The sequence below is a fragment of the Xyrauchen texanus genome, chromosome 1 (genome assembly GCF_025860055.1).
Source record: "Xyrauchen texanus isolate HMW12.3.18 chromosome 1, RBS_HiC_50CHRs, whole genome shotgun sequence".
Taxonomy (NCBI): Eukaryota; Metazoa; Chordata; class Actinopteri; order Cypriniformes; family Catostomidae; genus Xyrauchen; species Xyrauchen texanus.
The window spans coordinates 25,948,429-25,969,192 of NC_068276.1; the positions used below are offsets into that span (position 1 = coordinate 25,948,429).

Genomic DNA, 20,764 nt, shown 5'->3' on the forward strand with positions numbered 1-20,764 from the left:
GATATGGATGAAGAATGTGAATCACCAAAAACAAAAGTAGAAGAAAGTGAAAGTTAAAGTGGAGATTGACTGAGCAGGGAGGAGAATTTCAAAATTTTTAATTGCAGCATATTGTTTTTATTATTAAGGGGCTTAGTTTTGCAACTCAGTACACCATACTCACTACTCATGAGTACGTTTAAATGAGCTACTCTTTTACTCTTACTTGAGTAGTTTTTAGGACAGCTACTTTTACTCTACTCAAACGAAATTTTTTAAGAAGTAACAGTACTTCTACTTGAGTGTTATTTTTCAGTACTCTTTCCACCCCTGGTGGGTACTACCTCAGACTTCAATATTGCAATATCAATTTCCTTCCTAATGTACATAGCGAAACCGCTTGTGCCTCAAGTCTGTTTGTATGAGCTTTCTGGTTTTACAAATCCAAACAGAGCAGTAAGAGTCTACTGCATCCTCTACTTTCTTTGACCCATTCTCAACAAGGCATTTGCTAAACAGCGATGATACTGTACTTCTGACATCTTATGTAATTCATCAGGAGAAAAGTGTAACTTGTGAACCACTTTAAACTGAATCAATTTGTGCCATACATTGACTGAGCTCCGATGGATATTGTCCAAACAGGCTTCCTATATCTCCTCTGCGATTTCAATCCCCCATTCCTCTCCCCAAGACATCCTAATGGAGTCAGTTGGTGTTGATGTAGCCTCCAGATCTTGAAAAAGGGCATAGAAAATAGACCCTGCACCCTTTGTGTATGGCTTTAGAGCTGTTAGATTCTCCAGAGGTGATGTCTGCGGTGCTGACTCATATACGAAAAAATCCAGCACACAAAAAGTAGCAAACAATATTAAAAGAGGCCATGCTTCTGGCATGCACTATCGTCTGATTAGGGAAAACAGCATTTCTCTGATCCAGGTGGGTACGCTCACTTCATGATGGCTGGACGTCTGTTACCTAGCTACTGCTCCTGGCAGTTGACAAACAATTTAAAATCCTCCATCCAAAATTAGGTATAAGAAATTTAGAAACAAAACATACTACGTTTCATTGATACAGTTGTGTGTACTGTTGATTAGAGTAATCGATGGGCAAAAAATAATACAAGTGGGGGTGATGGGGGGCCCCGAACCAATCGCGGAGGCCTAAACAAATGCTTAGTTTGTTTATTGGGTCAGGCCGGCCCTGCATGTCACAAAATGACTGTGGTTGAAAAGGTTTTTAGAGATCCTCTCGCCTTTTCAGTTGAAGTTCCTGATGAGCCTGTCATTTGCCCAGCTTCACGTTAGTGAATTAGAGGCAGGACTTCGATAAATATCAGCCAATCAGGACTGCTCTCTGGAGAGACACTAGTCATCATTCTATGAAATAACATCTCCGTTCCTCCTTTCAGGGAACTGGGCTACGTTTACAATAACCTAGACATTTCCTTGAAGAGTATTGCAACAATTTTCTATTATTAAGAAATCATTGACCCATTTGCAACACCTAATTAATTTAATTCCCATTAAAGATGTGATTAAAAAGAAGTTCAATTTTTGACTGTCGAGGGATTTGTCTCTCGCTGGTTGAGGCAGAGGGTCTAGCAAAAGTTTCTTATCTCTTTTCTGTAATGGATTGTCATCATGTCAACATGTTCCTTATTAGATACATTATTATATAATTTCATATGGAAAATAAACCACACAAAATCAAAAAATAATATCTTGGAGTTGTTGACTTTACCCTATTCAACCATGTTTTAAAATTAAATTGGATAAAAAGATTCATCAAAAATACAGACTCTATTTGGAACATAATTCCTAATTTTGTTTTTAATACAATTGGAGGAATTGCATTTTTAACTACCCATTAAATTAGCAAGATTTCACCAACAGGCCTTACTGTCATGGTTATTGGTTTATAAACATAATTTTTCACCTCACCTCTTTTTTTTAATCTTTTTTTTAACCTCTTTGGGTAAGAATCCGCTATTGTCACTTTTTCTGGTTGACTATAACTTCTATATTATGTCTTTGATGGGCATAAAAAACAAAAATCATTGAAAAGTCAAAAAATGCTTTCATTGTTTAACCTTTATATAGATTTTTTGTTTTCTCTCCCTCTGGCTTTTGGTTTTTTATTTGATAATTGTTGTATTTGTTTTTTTTTGTGTGTGTGTTTTTATTATTTCTACTGTTCTTGTTGTCACAATTTAATGGAAGATGTTTGGCATGAATAAAAAAATTGATTCCATCTGTGCTTGTAGAAAGGATGCAGTGGAAGAAAATACTGTAAAGTGATTAGTACTGTCCTCTACTGGAGAAAATCATGATTTTTCCTCATCAGACCAAATTTGCATTATCTTCCTTTAATATATCTTCATAAAGTTCATTCAGAAGTTAAACATTTTGTTTGAGGTAAAAATCTTTCTTGTGTCTCTATTATTTAGAATATATTCCTTCACAATCCTTTACAATTGTTTCTTGATCTTAAATATTCCTTATGCAGTTTTTTATTTCACAAACACATCCCATATAAAGAGGAATAAATCAGAATCTTAATATGCTTAATTGTGAGAACAAAGAGAGACTCACAGGTTTTGAAAGTACATAGCAGATTTTATTTTACCTCATATACGATACAATACAATACTACTTTATTAATCCTCGGAGGTAAATTGAGGCGTTACAGCAGCAGAGACATAGAGACCACAAAACAATAGCAATACAGTAAATGCAACATAATACAATAATAAATATGAAAAAAGACAAACAAAATTTTTCAGTAAATAATTAATCTCCATCGTCATACTACAGTAATGATAATAATGGAAATTAAAAAATGTAACTTGCAGAAATGTTATGTAAGCATGGCAGACAGTGATAATTTCTCTAAAAAGCCCAGTGCATCATATCACACACACACACACACACACACACACACACACACACACACACACACACACACACACACACACACACACACGCATACACACACACACACACACACACACATACACACACACACACACACACACACACACACAATGTCATTCCATATATATCCAACAACCTTGCTGCTCATATTATTGCTAGTCAATGCATACAACCCAATATATAAAAAAAGTTAAAAATAAATTCAGAACAATTTAAACAGTATATACACAATCAGGGCTGGACTGGCAATCTGGCATACCGGGCATATTCAGCTCATTGGCTCTGTCCAAATAACTTTGTGACAATCACATTCTTACAATTGCAAATATCAAAACCAGGTTTTCCTTCTGTTTTTGTAGCCATCTTAAATCTTGAAGTGATAGAACATTAAAATGTTATTTTAAAATGTAATTCAATTAAGTATGTTATTTGTTTTAATATCCTCTTAATTACTTTTACAATTTTACATTTTTGGCTTTGATGAGATGTGAAAATGAAACAACCCTGCTTCCAGAAATGATACATTCTCTTAACAATGTGTATCCATGTTTCTAGTTACTAGCTGATCTATTGTGCAATGTGTCTGTTCTGAGCAGTGTCTCAATAAATGTGTGAAGTAATCTAAGCCTAAGCAAGCAGAAGTCTTTGTGACCATAATTATTATTATTATTTAGTTTTTTTTGTGGTGCATTTTAGCCTATTGCACAGTATTAAATACTTATAAATGTTGAGATGGAGCATTTTTTAAAGCAATTATAGTCTTTACTGTATAAAAGTCTAGGGCATTCTAGGTTAGGGTTTGTGGACATGGCTCCCCCTACTGGAATTTAATTTTACTGGCAGGGATTCCCCAGCCAGATTTCAACTGTGGTTATATGCCAAACGCTATACCTAAATTTCTCAATGTGTATGCCTACCATATTGTTGAATACGGTTCTTACAACCTAAATTAAGATGTTCTGCAAATGTGAATGATTGTGTTGTGACAGAATCATTGCACTAATTTGCCTAAAATCCTGTTTGTACATCAACTTCATCTTAATTTCCACTCATTCTCTTGTGACTCCCCTGAATGAATACAATCTTACTGACATATTCCCTCCCTTTGCTACCAATTATACTGTTTACACCCCCTCTGTCTCCCACTGTGTTGTTTCATTTGCAGGCCGAGCCGAGGTCACCAAATGTGTCTAGATTCTTTCCTCCTGGCATTCTTCTTGTGTCAGGCGAAAATTTAGCACATTAATAAATCATAGCTGTTTTTGCACTTTTATGCATTTAAAAAAAGGTACAAATCAATTCAGTTTATGAATAGCCCTGCATTTAGTTTCTCTCCTATTCCCTTCAATCCTATTTTGCCAAGTACGTTTACAAATGGTAAATTTTTCCAGTTTTGGTTCTTTACTTCTTGCATGAATATTACACGGTATTAGTCTCTACGTGTGTGTGTGTGTGTGTGTGTGTGTGTGTGTGTGTTTGTGTTTTGTTGTTGTTTTTCCAAGAATTTAATTACCTTTAATTACACTGCCAGTCTAATGTCTGGAAAAAATTTAAAGTTCTTTAAAAAAAAGAAAGAAAAAAAAGATTTGACTAAAGGATTATGCGTAAAATGTAAAATTTTCCAACAATAGTCCTCCCTTAGACCCAGTCATACATTATACCCCTATTAACTTGTATTTTTTTTTTTTACACAAAATGACTGAGAGGCTTTTTATCCTAAAATTATGGAAAAAGGACTATTGCCTTGCCATTCTGAATGTAGCAAGTGGAAGACTAACACATGGTCAGTGAATAAGCATTACTTTAGAGATATCCTACTTACATCCAAACCTAATAACAACCAAACATACATAACAATTTAAGTGGTAACTAAGGTCCATCGAAACTGACTATAGTTGTACTGTTATTGCAAATATTTCTGCAGTAACAAAAAAAGTTTAATAAACAACAACAAAAAAATAGAAAGACTGAAAGCCTCTTGCACTGTTTGAAGGAAACACACACCGTATTTAAGGAATAGTTCACCCAAAAATGAAAACTCTCTCAGCATTTACACTCATGCCGTCACAGATGTGTATGACTTTATTTCTTCTGCTGAACACAAAGAGTTTTAGAAGAATATCTGAGTACTGTAGGTCCTCACAATGCAAGTGAGTAGGTACCAAAATTGTGAAGCTTCAAAAGCACATAAAATCAGCATAAAAGTAATACATATGACTAAAATTCTTCTTTTGTTTTTGGTGATTCACATTCTTCGAGCATATCGCCACCTACTGGGCAGGGAGGAGAATGTATAGTAAAAAATAACTTAAATATTGATTTATTTCTCACCCACACTTATGGCACTTCTGAAGATATAGATTTAACCACTGGATTCATATGGATTACTTTTATGATACGTTTATGTGTTATTTGACCTTAAGAGTTCTGGCCACCATTCACTTGCATGATATGAACCTACAGAGCTATGTTCTTCTAAAATAAAATTATTTGTGTTCTGCAGAAGAAATAAATTTGTACACATCTGTAAATGTATGAAAAGTAAATGATGAGAGAATTTTACATTTTAGATAAACTATAATATTGTGCACAGCAGTAAAAATAACTGTATGGTATTTTGGCGTAATAAATGGTTACCATTGTAATTTTTTTAAAAACAAAATTTTGGTAAAATACAGGCTGTTAAAAAAATATATAAAATAAATAAATACATAAAAAATGAAATAAATACAATAAAATAAAATGAATGTGTGAAGCTGTATCCTTCAGACTGGAAGTTTGGTGACGGGCAAGGCACCGCCTTCGCCCTGTTATCCCTCCCCTTCCATCCTCCGCGCGCACTGCTTTTCCTTCGTTGGGAAAATTCCTGCTGGAACATCCGCGGTGGATTGAACTCGACTGTTGTATCGGAACAACAACAGGCATCTGTGACACACGCCAGAGGATTTTCTTGCATGTTTTCACATATTGTTCAGGTAGGTGTATGATAGATCAGGGCGTGATCAGAGAGTGTGTTTCTGTGAATTAGGTGAGCAGCGGTGTCGAGTGACATTCAACACGACAGAAATGTGTACGCAGACGTCGATGTGGAAACGCTGAACTTCTCAAAAATGCCGTTTACCCGTAAATTGCTTCGCTGTTTACTCTACAACCGACGTGTCCCTGTAACAAAAACTATCTTGATCCATTGAGTGACCCCGTTGGAAACGTAGTTGTTAATAAGAGCTACTTGAATAAGAACCACTAAGGAGGGTGAAAAGGTGAAGTTTATGGAGGTGTCATTGTTGTTATTCTCTCTATAACTGTTATCACATTGTGTTTATAGCATTACATTGGTTATATTCTCTTAAAGTAAATAAGGCAGCAATGCAAAGCTTAAAGCTGATTCAGGTACAGAGACACTGTTCAGTGTACAGATCAAAGTTAACTTTTTGTTTAAATACGGAGTCATTTATTCGTGTTGTATGACATATCTAAGATGTTACAGACTTAAATTTAACATAAGAACCCTTGGCAATCCGTTTAAATGTAGACTTTATAAGGGCTGTGTTTGTAGCTTCCAATGCTTTATTGAAAAAGTACAGAATGTATTTAGTCTTGAAACAAAAGAGACCTACAATGCTATCTCTCCATCCACTTCTTCTGCTGTATATACAGTGTACATACAGCAGGCAGTGTTGGGTAACTTACTCTAATAAAGTAATTCATTACTAACTACTAATTAAACCTTCTACAGTGTAATGAAATTGCATTACTAATTACTTTGTCTGCAAAGTAATTGCATTACTAATTACTTTCTAAAACCCTTATCAACCTCAGGATAGACATGAAACTTCAAATAAATTATATGAAATCAAAGAAATTATTCATGAACTGGCCAAAGAATTTAAGGGGGCAGCGTTAAATTAGAAAACATAAACATTTTAACATTAGATGTTAAATTTAGATTTTAAATTCACTATTGTTTTATGTACAATTGTTCTATAGACTTTATGGTATTTAACACAATTGCATCAGAATTAACTATTTAAATTACTGAAACATTCAAAGGCATCCCTTTATTATTTTTCAATGAAAAATAATTTAATTACAGTAATTCATTACTTAGTAATGCATTGCACCCAACACTGCACTTAGGTTGAAGTCATTAAAACTAATTTTGTAACCACAGATTTCATATTAGCAAACTATAGTTTTGGCAAGTTGTTTAGGACATCTACTTAGTGCATGAAACGAGTCATTTTTCTAACAATTGTTTACAGACAGATTGTTTCACTTTTAATGGACTATATCACTATTCCAGTGGGGCAGAAGTTTACATTCACCAAGTTAACTGTGACTTTAAGCAGCTCGGAAAATTCCAGAAAATGATGTCAAGCCTTTAGGCAATTAGCTTCTGACAGGAGATGTACTGAATTGGAGGTGTACCTGTGGATTTATTTTAAGGCTTACCTTCAAACTCAGTGCCTCTTTGCTTGACTGATCAAGCTTTTGACACCTAGAACAATTTAGGGACTTGTACACAACTATTACACAAGGTGCAAACATCCATTGATGCTCAAGAAGACAACACACTGTGCTTAATATATGTAATTATCAGTAATGTAGATTCTGAAGAGCAGTACTAAATAAAAAAATATTTTATTTGTATAAATTCTGAAAGAGGTGTGAACATTTTAGACAAAAGGGAATGCAAATTCATTTTTTTCAACTATAAATACTGTTTATTAAACCTCAGATTAATGGGTTATCAGCTGTTGTACTACTTTGGCTTTCTAACTTGTTTCTGAACAGCAATCTAAATCGAGCAATTCTCTTATTTGGCAACTAAAAACAGCCATTTGGCTCCTTAATGTTTCAGTTTAAGAGCCAATGGCTCCCAAGTAATTTTTTTAGTCTGGAGCCCTGCCAGTTGTAAAACGGATAAAAAAGGGGACCGCCTCCGCTCAAAAACAGTGTTTAATTTGAGGTCGCACAAGTTTCATAAAGCTACAGCGATGCTCACTTTTTCCATTCTCAGAATAGCAAATCCATGACCACCAAGAAATACACTTTGGTAATAAATCCCCTAATAGCTGCTGAAGGATGTTATCCTTCAGAGTTATAATTATCCAGGAATATGGATTTGCTTTCTGAAAACACACCATGCACAGAAAAGATTTTAAATTGTGTGAGGAAAGAATTTGCCTATTTATTGTACATGGGACCAACGTTTCACATATTTCTCTTTCTTTTGTGTCTGTCTGTCTGCATGTTTTTTTCCTGCAGCAGTTTTTTTTAAACAAGTGTTCTTGATCCCACATTTGGAACATTCTGGTCGCCCACAGATGTAGTGATTTCTTCCTCCTCTCTCTCAGTTGCTCCTCTGCATCACTTCATGAAAAAGAGGAACAGTCAAGGCCACACTGAGCCTTGCCCTGTGGCGCCCTAACCACTACCATTCAATTGCAAAGTCCAATGACCAGACAAGATTGAGTTTGAATATAGCTTGTCAGTTCCAAGGACTCTGGTCTTGTGCAAAATAAGTCTCTGTGTCTTTAGATCTTAAAATCTAAAAATAGAGAACAGTCATGGTTTGTTTGGTAGACTAAATCTGCAAACGATTTTGTGATCTTTCTCTAGCAGGATCTTTGTAATAGTGATATTACTGTATTTAGATGTCAATGACCTTTGCATCATCTTGATTTCATTATGCATCTTGTTTTGGTCTAAAGGTAAAACCTGCTAGACACCCCTCAACTTCTCCTGTCATCCTGGCAGTGGTCAGCAGATGGTGGATTGCTTTGTGAAATACCTCTGTAAGCCACTGACCCTCCCTCTTTCTCAAGGAATTATCTTCCGTGACGGTAGCACACCAAGCATTGAGGCAGCTAGCCAGGCAGTTGGAAGGCGAAAAAGCACTAATGCCCTTTCTGCATTGCTTTTCGCTAAAAAGAGAACAATTCGAGTGAGTGATCGCAACCTCACATTTTCAGACAACTCAGACCTATCTGCATGCTGGCTGCACGTAGACGTGAAATCCAGAGAATGAGAGTGACTGTGATTTCATAGTAGGTGCTTGCATGTTTGTTTTTTTATTTATAAAGCTCTTCTTTGTCTAAGCTCATGTACAAAACCCACATCCTTTCCCCATATTTTGATGAAATGCTTCAAAGGCAACACCAAAGTACGTAGGGTAGTGAGATTGTTTCGTTCTACACTTGAGTTTCTGTGCTAAAGGGATAGTTTCTGTCATCATTTACTCACCCTCATACTGTTCCATACCACATGAAGATTTTGGTAGGTATGTGAGTCTCAGCCACCATTCACTTTGAATAATTTTTCCATACAACAAACGTGAATGGTGACTTAGTCTGTCAATTTGCCTAAAATCTCCTTTTGTGATCCATGGGAGGCAACATTAGAGAAAGTAAATTATTTGTAAAAAAAATTTGGTGAACTATTCCTTTATGAGCTTTGCAACTTTCACAGAAAACAACTGTTTTCAGTTGCATCCTGATCTGACTTTCATTCGTCATCCAGTGGTCCATACCCATCCCTTAACTCCTCATGCAGAGTTTGCTCACCTTTAAACCTTTCATTTTCTTCTTTCTGGTTCCCTTTCTCAGCCCTCCATCATCATAGGCTATAATCAGATGTGATACATTTGTAATGCAACCTCTGACGGAAATGTTTCTGTTTTACCCAGTTTAGGCATGTGCAGACAGAATTAATTGGCTACAAGAGATCTGCTTCTTCTGAATGACTGATTAATCTCTGAATGTGAAATACAACCTCTCTGATAGCGGATCAGCAGGAAACCAAACTGTGGTCATTGGAGTTGAGCTTATTGACCTACAGCCCTCTTGAGGTACCTCTCACCCCTATTGTGATAATTCCAGCCAGCTCTGTGTGACCGCAGAAATTTTGTGTGGCCTCTTGACAATTCTTGGCATCAGATACAATTTTACATTCTCTAGCTGTTTGGTATAGTCAGGTCAGGATTTTCCTGTGGAAGCCCCTAATTGGAAGTGACAGCTTTGGGCTTCTAAGCTCATGATTAGCATTTCTATGATACACTGTGATCCAGTGTGATTAGTACAAGTGTGCTGGTGAAGCCTCAAAAGTTTGAAATGTTTCAAAGGCAACACCAAAGTACGTAGAGCAGTGAGGTTGTTTCGTTCTACACTTGAGTTTCTGTGCTAAAGGGATAGTTTCTGTCATCATAGCAATGTTTTTTTTTTATGATACCACTGCCTTCTTTTGCCGCTAATAGTCTTTATCTAAGTATTTGAATTCAATTGAAGCCTATGCTACAGAGGGAGTAGAGACAATAATGCAGGATTTGCTCTTTTTGTGGGTTTATTGGTCTGACCATGTTGTGTTTGCCTTTGGTCTAAAGACCTGGAGAAATAAATGAAGCTTAGTATAATACATTTTTAGAAAATTCAGCCTGTGGTCTTGAGGACAGGTCAAGATAACTGCCCCAGTGGATGCTGCATGAGTTAACACTGCAAATCATATGTTTGGACAGACTTTTCCAAGCATTTGGCTCAACCAGCAGTTCCCAGTCACTTTTATAATGATAAATAATATAATGATAAAAGGCAAATAACAATAAAGCTTCTATTACATACCATTTACAAATATGCAGATATCTCGTTTAAACCGATGTAATTCAAAAACCCCATGAAAATACGACTCTGTCGTAAGGGAAAACAGGTAGTGTATTAAGGCACTCCCCATATGCGTTACTACTCAATGTCAAGTGGATGGAGTCTCAGGAAACCGAGGTTACATGCGTAACAGAGACGTTTCTTCCTCTCGAGCACTCATCTAACATCTTCCTCTGAAGTGCATATTCTATCAGCCAGAATTAAAACTTCAGGATCAGGATCAAAAGTTCCTCTGATTCACAAATCATGGCTGGCAGTTTGTGACGATCCTAACCATTTAAATTATCAGGAGATTGCTGCTCGTGCTGGATCAGAGATTATTCAGCAGAGACGGGCCACTTCTATTAAAATTAATGGGATAAATTGGAAAGCCCAACCAAGAGGCTCTAGCTCCCAATGGTCAACAGATGTAGAATAGAAGCCTGACTTACTGGTAAAAGAGCCAATCACCTTTTAGATACAGACATCGCTTGTCAATCATCTCGAGAACGCGCATTAGCTATACAATCCTGGAAATGTATGTTTTTTTTTTTTTGTGTAATCTGAGTTAAAGAAGCACAATTTATGATTCCAGCATTGTCAGATTTTCCTGCTGATTTGAAATATGTTCTTTGATCATAATCTTGACCAAAAGTTTTTAGATTTCGGTTTTCCCCATTCAAGTAGATAGGAGTTGCTCTGGCATGAGTGGAAATAGTCTACCGGGAGCGTTCCAAAAATGGCCGCCAGTGGACTGACTTGCTAGAAAGATTTTGGCTGGATCCGCACAAGCACGTGAGTGCATCTTCAAAGTAAAAGCACTTCACGTGTGCTGTAAGTAAATGTCATATTCAGTGTGCACTGTATGTACAATGTGTGTACTGTTATTTCCTTCCTAATATATTAGCAATATCTTCATGTGCAAATAAATTCAAAATTTGTATAAAATCCAAATTTGAAATTTAAAATGCAATATATTTTTTGTAGATTATTTTTTACAAAGTTAAAGTTTTGTGTGAAATTAAGTAAATATAGTGCTAAATAAGAGTGTGTTAAAAAACATTTAGCAATTTTTGTTTATTTACTATATTAAATTGTGTGATATATCGGCATTGTATCAACCTATCGGGCACCCTGCTATCCGATATAATATTGGCATCGGCCATTAAAAAACCCATATTGGTCGATCAATAATCATATCGAATCAAGATAATATTGAATCATGTACCTCATATCGTATATCAAACCAAATCGTTAGATAACCGTATCGTCCCATCCATAGTAACCAGAAAATATTTAAAAATATTTTGTTGGAGAATAAATGTTAGACTAAGAATAATATTCCTATTCTTGCATGAAGACTGTTGTACCATTTTGTGAACTGGTGCTCTGTTAATGTTCATTGCACCAGTATTCCTCTCACATTACAGCTTTGCTCCTCATCACTGGTGTTGTTTTGAATTATTGCAATATTCACTACATCAGTCTGCAAGCTCATTCAGATAAGCATTGGGTAAGCACATACTGTGCTCACATACAGGTAATGTTTTTTCAGCCCGTTAGGCCTTTTTTGTTGTGTTCCTGTTCTTCTGTCTCTTTCCCAGCTGTGTCTCTGGACTGTATATTATGGTGATGACCTCAGTGCTTAAGTTAACAGAGCCTGGTCAGGACCACACGAGCTGTTCTGAAAGACATGTGGAAAAAGCCGTTGTTTGTGAAGGTATCATGTGGAACTTGAAATGTTTTTCTGAATTATAATTTCTTAAAAATTGTTTCTTGTAAATTTTAAAAGAGAACATGTAAATTCGCAATATAGGCTATTCATGTTAATGAGACAAAACAATCTATGCCTAAGCATTACAAAAATAAAATGAACACAACAATTTTTCTGATCCTATTTGCTGTTAACCTGCATCTGTTGGATATTGAAGGCAATCTCGATAAAGATCATTGGCACTTTACTGTTGGAGCTGCAGGAAGGAAGTCTGAAAGAATGGGGGTCAGAGTCAAAAGGATGTTGTCTCAGGAGCGCATGACGCCCCTCACTCTCCTTACTGTAGAAACAACTATTCAACAGATCTTCAGAGTGGTTATAAGTCACCTTTTAGCCCTGCAGTAGAGGCCAATCCAGCTGGGAATAAATGCACTACATCATTGGATATTCTCTGCCTCCCTGTGGCCAATTAGCTTGCACCCTAGGCCCATAAGCAGTCTGCCAGATGCACCATAGCAGTGGTCTGTGGGTTTGAGAGGGAAGGGCTGTGGCATACAGTGGTTATTAAAGAGGCCCCTCTGTGAGTCCACACAAGCCTAGAGATTTGGACTGTTAGAGGAACCGGATCCTTCACAGACTGCAAATGTAAAGAATTTTGGAGATTTTGGTTTGGGATATTATGTTCAGTCAAGACCTTTTTAAGGCTTGTCAGACAGTAAATAAGGCATATTCTATTTAAAGAGCTTAAAGGAGTAGTTCACCCAAAAATTTAAATTCATTTTTTTCAGTAGAAAGGGAAGTGATAGTGACTCATTTTAAAGCTTAAGGAGGACTGAAAAGTATCATGAAAGCATCATTTGCCAAGTTGTCTGGGGGCATGTGACAGGTTTTGGTAAGAAACAACCTGAAATTTAAGTAGTTTTTCAGTGAAGGTTTGTTTCATGTTCATGGGCACTATTAGAGAAGCATGTTTACAGCATCTTGTGTTCACATGTGTTCATATGATTTAAAGTGGGTCAAAGATGACTAAAAAGATGACCTTTAGTGTTCTGTAGGAGAACCGGCTTTTCAATGTAAATAATATTTTAATTAGCAACTTAAAACAAGGACACCAACACACACATGACAGACATGTCCGTAAATGATCTCTCTCTGTCCCGCACGATCCCCTGCAGTCGACCTTTATCCCTCTCGGGAGGCTTGATTAGCCTAATACGGGACCTAGTGTGTAGGATCACGACCCGGCCCACCCTCCGCCCTGCCACAATGATATATAATATGAGATAAAAATAATATGAATGCTTAGATTATATTTTAACTAATGTTTATGCTGCCTCATCATCAACAAAGCTTGTGCTTGCAAATATGTGTTCAGGTTAAATGAGTAAAATGCACTTTAAATATGCCCATATTAGAAAATCAGCATATTATAATGATTTCTGAAGGATCATGGACACTGAAGACTGCAGTAATGATGCTGAAAATTCAGCTTTGATCACAAATTGCATTTTACAATATATTCATATAGAAAACTGTTCTTTTAAATTGTAAAAATATTTCACAATATCACTGTTTTTACTGTATTTTGGATCAAATAAATGCAGTCTTGGTGAGCAGAAGAGACTTCTTTTAAATGGTAGTAAACTTTTAAAAAGTAAAGTCTTTATGTAAAGTAAATATATAGTCAGATTACTTTTTAACTTAAAACTTGATTTTGTTCATTAAGTCTCCTCACATTCATTCTCTTTCTGTCACATTCCTCATTGATAGGCCCAGGGGAGGGGTCTTTTGTCTCCTCAGGTGTGAATTACATCAATATTCATGATAGTTCACGCCTCCTTGCATATGACCTTTCTAACACTAAACATGTCTTACAAAAGTTAAATTACTATATTGTTTTGTATTAATGAGTGATCAGGATGGTTTTCACATAATGTTGTAGCAAAAACTCCAAGATCCAGTTCTCAAAAGTCTTGTGGACAAATGTTTATTATGTGTTATATGGCCTTTTTTGAATGACTTAGAATTTTAATTTAAAAAAACCATACATAAACATTATTTTCTCAAAAATACAAGCATGTACACACATGTTGCTCACATATTATTGTTGCACAGTTTGTGCTGAATACAGTGTTATCAGACTTTAGCCATTCATTTGTTTTTTTAAGCAAATGAAAATTGCACAAATGTCAAGGCATGTCAAAATTATCCAGGGCCCAAAACACCCTCAAAACCCAGAGGGTTAATATTTTAGCAGATATGGGTATAATTATCATACCTTCAGAGGGCGAGTGAAGGATTCTGACTGGACGATATCTGGCATGGAATTGGTAGATATTGTGTGGATATTGTGTTTTACCACTGAGGATATAGATGAGAAAACCATGACATGGCTTTAATTTATGCTGGTGTGAGACATTTCTTTCATTGTTGTGTTAGGAGATACAATCAGCTTAAGGTCCCCAAAGTGTCCTCAGATTTCTTGTCAGTGGGTTCGTGGTTGACTGATTTAAAGACAGCTGTATGATTCTGTCCATTGAGAACACCGCTATGTGTGCTTGGCAAGAATGCATTTTGACTGCGAATACTGCTGAACCGGACCTCAATGAAGATGATTTATCTTAACAATCATCTGAGATTCAAAGACATTCTGTTTAAGCAGATTTGCTCTGGATCTCCTCAAATCAATAGAGGGAGGCTTTTCACAAGCTTGACAACTGACATGGTGAAAAAAGCCTCTCCTCTTGAACACCCATAACACTCTTTGGCCCAGCACTTTCTCTGTTGTTGAGCCTTAAGCAGACATGTTTACAACACTTTAATGGTTAGTCACAGATGCAGTGCAGTTGGTGTTGATGATATCTGTCTAATACAACACAATATTCCTGAGAGAAATAATAAGTGTCCCACCAACACTGTAAAACTAACACTGATGCACAACGGCTCACTTTTTAAGTTGACCGACATGTTGCCCGATATATACAGTACATAATGCTTTTTGCTCTGATGTGTTTATTAATGTTTTTGTTTTATGGCCCCATTTGGAGTAAATTCTAGAGACTGTTGTGCGTAAAAATCCTAGGAGATTTGCAGTTACAGAAATACTCAAACCAGCCCATCTGGCACCAATAATCAGGCCATGGTCCAAATCACTGAGACCTAGGGCTGGGCGATATGGCAAAAAATGTATCACGATATTCAATCACATTTGCACATTGCACATTTTTTTGAATTTCCAAATTCCAGTCTGGGGCCCAGGCACAGCCTATGCAGTTGTCTGAGGGATCTTCTATGAAAATATAACAATATTTTATAGAGTTTATCAATTGAGTGCAGTGGGATATGAATGTTATAAGATGATCTGTTCATTTTTAATCATAATGAAGGTATATACAGGTGAAACGGGTTTTCATAAGCTGTAAGCCATAATCATCAAAATTATATCAAATAAAGGCTTGAAATATCTTACTTTGCTTGTAATGAGTCTATATAATATATTAGTTTCACCTTTTAAGTTGAATTACTGAAATTAATGAACTTTTGCACGATATTCTAATTTTTCGAGTTTCACCTGTATATATATTACATTAAATGTATTTTCATATTTCTGTACATACAGATATCCAAGTATGGGGGCATAGAAGCCCTTGTGACTGAGGAATGATACTGTATGGGTGTTCAGGGGTATCTCAAGAGAGAAACTTTTGAAAATGTAAAAGTCTGAATGGACCATTTTTCTATTTTCATTAAAGTGAGAGACTAGACTACAAACTAGTAATTGTTTTGTCTTTCATCCTTGTCAGAGATGATGAAATCTGAATAATTTCACAAAATTAGAACAGAAATCTATTTGTTTATTATTAAAGGCTTGGAACATGCTGATTAATAAAACTAAGTTTAGAAAGAAAAAACATTATGATCTGAAGGCGCTCTGGAAACACGCACTTCATGTTTACGCATGTGGGGAAAAGAGGATGCAGGTGCAGCCCGGAACAGGGTATCAGTGAAGCGTGTTTCAGTGCTAGAGAAAAATATTCAAGAATATAGTGCAGAAAGATCAGATATGATGTAACCGGCACTGTTGTTTTGTCACGCTGCTCATTTGAGAAAACGAGAGGGCGCATCATCATGATGTCTTGCAGTCAAGATGGAATCAATCTGGGGTCCGGAACGGGAACGTGGTGACCTGTGTAGCGAAGGCAATAGCAACTTCATACAGTCTGAGGCTGCGTTTCCACTGAAGCAGAAGAAATCTGCACAAAGCCACTCCCAACACTAGGGAACCGCTTGCCCCTCTCTTCTGTCAATTTTACAATCCACCACACGAGCTTGACGCTCGACTTCCATAGGCAGGAATTGAAAGCGCTCACATTCGCACACTACGCGCCAGTGGAAACATACGATAAGAAAGACAAACTGCTAGCATTTTTAGCAACATGCATGTCTAGATGTAGAACACAGGCTAAATATCGAAAATTACTCAAAAGCTTATCATCGATATCATGGAGTTTTTTTATCATGATAAATATTGATACCGTTTTATCACCCAGCCCTACTTAGACCACATTTTTTCCCCATTCTGATGGTTGATGTGAACATTAACTAACTCTCCTGGATCGCATGGATGATTGTTGGTGCCAGATGGGCTAGTTTGAGTGTTTCTGTAACTGCTGATCTCTCTTGGGATGTTCACACAAACAACATTCTCTAGAATTTATTCAGAATGGTGCCAAAATAAAAAAAAAACATCACTGCCAGTGAGTGGCAGTTCTGTGGACAGAAATGCCTTGTTGATTATGAGGTCAACGGAGAATGGCCAGACTGGTTAGAACTGACAAAGTCTACAATAACTCAGATAAACTCTCTGTACAATTGTTGTGAGAAGAATAGCACCTCAGAATGCTATTTTGAGATGCAGGTTTGTGCTGTTTTAGTGGCATGAGGGGGACTGATACAATATTAGGCAGGTGGTTTTAATGTTTTGGCTGATCGGTGTAAACTTTGAAGGAAATAAGCATCATCAATCAGTGAAAAGTCCCCTTGGGTAAGGGAGTTTTCCATGCTGTGCTGTCAGAAGTTGATAGACTTTGCTTATGTGCTCATCTTTTGTATCTGCTTCATCTGTTTTTGGCCTTGAACACTTTCCATTGCAAACAGTATCATTTTTTCAAAGCTCACAAATAGCAACAGAAGACCACCCCCATAGACACTTCATCTCCCACTTGCGGATGTGTCTGAACAATTCCTCCTGTTCAGTTTATATTGGTTTTTGTCTTCAATTTGATCATAAAGCAGTTCTATATTTCCAGCCTTGTGAAAGTGCAGAAGTGGCTAGAAAAATGTGTTTGTCTGTCTAAAATGAACTTACTTTATGGCTGTGTTTATAGCACTCTATCCTTTAATCAAAGGAAAGTTTGGGAGAGAAATAGGGATGTTTGCTTTCTTTTTGGTGGAGAGTGTTCCGCTGATGGATTTTGTGTTCTCTGGCTGAACCACAGAATGATGTGACGCAACCTCAATTTTCTCCATTCATAACTAGAGGTCACATCAGGTTGTTGGATATTATTAAGAAATGTGTAAGTTAATATACCTGTCCTCCACTGTATAATTCTTTAAAATTAACTGAAATATGGTGCTATGAAAAAGTATTTGGCCCATTCTGATTTCTTCTGTTTTTGTGTATGTGTCATACACAATTTTCAAAGATTAAAACAAAATCGAACATAAAACAAAGGCAATCTGAGTAAACACAAAATACAGTTTTTAAATGATAATGTTAATTATTGAAGCAAAAAATTACCCTATACCAACTAAGCCTGTTTGAAAAAGTATTTGACCCTTAGTTACTAAATCTCCAAATCTATGAAACTGCATTCATAATTGGCTTCATCTGAACTAGACGCACCTAGGCCTGATTGCCAATCAAATCAACACCTAAATAGGTCTTTTCAGCAGCATGAAGTTGGCTAAAAGGTCCTACTCAGTAGCACTCTTTGCCAAGTTCGAAAGAAATTCCAGAAATTATGAGGAAAAAGGTGATTGAAATAGATCAGTCTGGGAAGGGTTACAAAGCTATTTCAAAGGCTCTGGGACTCCAAAGAACCACAGTGAGAGCTGTTATCTCCAAATAGAGATAACTTGGCACAGTAGTGTCAAAAACATCACCCAGAAGAACATCAAGTCTCATCTGAATTTTGCCAAAACACACCTTGATGATCCTCAAACCTTTTGGGAGAATGTTCTGTGGACTGATGAGTCGAAAGTGGAACTGTTTGAAAGACAGGTCCTGGCGTAAATCACAGTCCACCTCTGAATTGTTCAAAAGAAGCTAAATTTAAGTTTGGGAGGGGCCTAGTCAAAGTCCTGACTTGAACCCAATTGAGATGCTGTGGCAGGACCTTAAACGGGCAGTTCATGCTCAACCCTCCAATGTGGATGAACTAAAGCAGTTCTGCAAAGAAGAGTGGGCCAAAATTCCAGCACAGCATTGTGAAAGACTGATCTCCAGTTATTGGAAGCATTTGGTTGGAGTTGTTGCTGCTGAAGTAGGCACAACCAGCTATTAAGTTTAAGGAGGCAGTTAGTTTACCACATGGGTGATATAGGTGTTGGATAACTTTTTTGATTGAGTTAAAAAATATATATATATATGTATTTGAAAACTGTATTTGTTTTACTCAGGGTGCCGTTGTTTTACATTGTCATTTATCAGAAGATAAAAAACAATTTATTATGAAAAATGCATAAAAATAAAAGAGATCAGGAAAGGGGCAAATACTTTTTCCCAGCACTGTAGATTGATTGATTGTCTCAAGATTTCAGCAACTGAAATATATTTAATTACAATATATATAATTCATACTTGCAGTAAAACTTACCACAGACATCCAGTGGATGTCTTTTGATGTTTGTTGCAACAAGACTATTTTGGTGTGTGCGCGCTATGGTTGCTCCGATTCCAACATTTTGGCTTTGGTATGATAACAGCCCTGGTACCTCGTTATCGATACTAGGGCAACAAATACAAACCTGAGATTTTTGATTAAATTACACATAAAATTACTTGATTGAAAGAACTGCATATAGTCATACAGATTCTGTGTTTTCCATTTCCATTTTTCTGGATTCCATGTTAAATGTTTTAAAGAACTTTTATGATTAATACATGCAGCTTTAATCAAATGAAAAAATTATTAATTTTTAACAAATATAAATATTTTTGGTAAAATAAAATGCTCAACTGAGCTTTGCAGTATTGATGAAAACATGAAATAAAAAAATTAGATTACCTCAGACTCCAGGCTGCTATGGCTGAATCACAAGGTGCTGATATTCAGTTCACTTTTGTGATATTGCTTACAGATATTGTTTTTTTTTTTTTCCCCCGCTGGGTGCTGTCCCATCTACCTAACCTTCTCATTTTCTGTACCTTCACTGTTATCTACCTGCTGTTGTTTTGTCTGCTGTCTTTGTCCTCTGCCTTTATTGTTGCTTGTCTATTGTAAAGCGTCCTTGAGCTCTGGAAAGGCGCTATATAAATAAAACTTATTATTATAACTTATTATTATAGATGTAATTATCATAATACAACCATTTAATATTATACTACTGTTATTATGAGGTTTATTGCTCATTTTTGAATATATATTTTTTATACACGTTATATTTTTCTGTCTTCAATTTTCAGGCATAAATAGAGCTTTCATTCTAGCGGGACTTTTTTGACAGGTTATTTATATCAAGCTTCGCATTAATGCTGTAATACTCCTGTTGCTAAAATCTTGAGCTGCATCCGAGGAGGAGATTTGAGTGTTCACATCTTTTATACACACTAAACACACTGCATGAAAATCAAGCACCAGTAATGTGTGTTACGTTTGTGTGTGCGTACGCATGCGTGTGTCTGTGTGAAGTAGATAGGGCAGAGCGGCACCTTCCATTCATGTATATTTGTGTATTATTTATTTAAATTACACCCTTCTGCTGTTTAATGATCACGTTTGGCCATATCGAGATTTTATTTTATTTATATTTTCAAATTGTCAAATTTCATCTCAAAACTTTCACATCTCTTAACATTTTGCTAATGGCAACATACTGTAAAATGGTACCAAAATAAGCAACAAGATGATAACCGGTTAAATTATTTTGGTATCACGATATTTTGTTAGCACCGGTATACTGCACAACATTAGTGGGTACACGGTTGATTCATATTGTGTTCCTCATCTGATCCTCATTAGTGGAGGGGAACTTCAGGAGTCTGTCTGCGGGACTGTACACTGTCTTATCCCTCTCTGCATTTGTCGTAGACTTATGTCACACTGTACCACCAAAGAAATAGCCAAACCTCAAGCATATGGCCTTTATTATCCCTCTGTAAAACTGAGTATGTGTCAGTTGTTTGTCGGCTTTATTTTATTAGTTTGAAACAGGACAAGGAGTCAAAAAGCTTCTTTTGTTCCCAACAACTCCCATTTGAATCCAGACCGTTTGAC

General features: G+C 36.3%; 1 protein-coding gene across 9 annotated transcripts in view; it reads left to right on the forward strand.

The window, feature by feature from the left end:
- Nucleotides 1-5,746: 5,746 nt before the first annotated feature.
- The window catches only part of LOC127622779 (coiled-coil domain-containing protein 102A-like), a 100,711-nt gene continuing 85,693 nt past the window's right edge, over nt 5,747-20,764 (forward strand). For 2 of the 9 annotated variants that reach the window (XM_052096898.1, XM_052097519.1), the window contains exons 1-3: nt 5,751-5,893; nt 8,633-8,865; nt 9,607-9,768. The gene's annotated coding sequence lies outside the window, so the exon portion shown is untranslated. Of the gene's footprint in view, nt 5,894-6,163; nt 6,179-8,632; nt 8,866-8,982; nt 9,085-9,606; nt 9,769-11,982; nt 12,273-20,764 lie in introns of those variants that run through there. The other 7 variants (XM_052096979.1, XM_052097067.1, XM_052097222.1 and 4 more) reach the window with 7 other exon arrangements.